Source organism: Benincasa hispida, chromosome 7 (assembly GCF_027475165.1).
Source record: "Benincasa hispida cultivar pf3 chromosome 7, pf3_genome.v1.1, whole genome shotgun sequence".
NCBI lineage: Eukaryota > Viridiplantae > Streptophyta > Magnoliopsida > Cucurbitales > Cucurbitaceae > Benincasa > Benincasa hispida.
Window position 1 is genome coordinate 56,711,045 of NC_143484.1, and position 1,633 is coordinate 56,712,677.

Below are 1,633 nucleotides of genomic sequence, written 5' to 3' on the forward strand. Positions count from 1 at the left end.
ATAAACAAAAGGTGGTCTATTTTATGATCCTCAAGATGATAAAGTGTTTTTATCGACAAATGCTACATTCTTAGAGAAAGACCATATAAGAAATCATCAACCTCGTAGTAAACTAGTATTGATTGAAGTATCCAGAGAAACTATAGATAGATCAACAAAAGTTGTTGATCAGACTAGTCTTTTAACAAAAGTTGTTAATGAAACTAGTCCGTCACACCCTTCTTAAGAATTGAGAATACCTCAATGAGTGGGGGGGGGGGGGGGGGGTTGTTCAATAGCCGGATCGGTACATGGGTTTAACAGAAACTCAGGTCGTCATACCTGATAATGACTTAGAGGATCTATTAACTTTTAAACAGGCAATGGAGGATGTAGATCAAGGCCAATGGATAAAAGCCATGAACCTTGAAATGAAGTCTATGTACTTCAGTTTAGTCTAGGAACTTGTAGATCAACCTCGCAGACAGACTTAGAGAATCGGTACATTGGTTGTAAGTGGATCTACAAAAGAAAATGAGACCAAGCTGGTAAGGTACAACGCTATAAAGTTAGACTCGTGGCAAAATGATTTACTCAAAGAAACAGGGTAGATTATGAAGAAACCCTTTCTCCTGATGCCATGAAAAAGTCTATTAGAATACTTTTATCCATTTCCGCCTTTTATGATTATGAAATATGGAAAATGAATGTCAAGACAGCCTTTCTGAATGGCTATCTTGAAGAAAGTATTTACATTTTTCAATTAGAAGGGTTCATTGAACAGGGTCAAATGCAAAAGGTTTGCAAGCTTAAGAAATCATCAACCTCGCAGTAAACAAGCATCTCGATCCTGGAATATAAGATTTGACACTGCGATCAAATCTGATGGCTTTGAAAAAAACGTTGACGAACCTTATATCTACTAAAAATTGTCAAAAAAATTGTAGCTTTTTTAGTACTATATGTTGATGGTATCATACTAATTGGAAAAGAGGTAGGATTCCTTGTTGACATCAAGAGATGGCTAGCATCGCAATTTCAAATGAAAGATTTAGGAGATGCACGGTATGTTCTTGGAATCCAAATATTTCGAAATCGCAATAACAAATTGCTAACACTATCTCCAACGTCTTATATAGACAAAATGTTGTCTAGATATAAAATGCAAAATTCCAAAAGAGGTTTATTACCTTTTAGACATAGAGTTCATCTGTCTAATGAACAATATCCTAAGGCACCTCAAGAATTTGAGAATATGAAAAAAATTCCTTATGCATCAGCAGTCGTGAGTTTAATGTATATCATGTTGTGTACACGTTCAGACATATCCTTTGCAATTGAAATAATCAACAGGTTTCAGTCCAATCCTAGACATAGTCATTGAATTATCATTAAAAACATTCTCAAGTATCTTCAAAGAACGATATACTATATGCTCATATATGATTCTAAGGATTTGATCCTTACTAGATACACTATTTTTTATTTTAAGACCAATATGGTTCTAGGAAATCTATTTCTAGATCAGTATTCACTCTGAATGGAGGAGCTATAGTCAAGAGGAGTATAAAGAAAAGTTGTATTACTGACTCCACCATGGAAGCAGAATATGTAGTTGCATGGGAAGCAGCCAAAGAAGCAGTATGACTTAGAA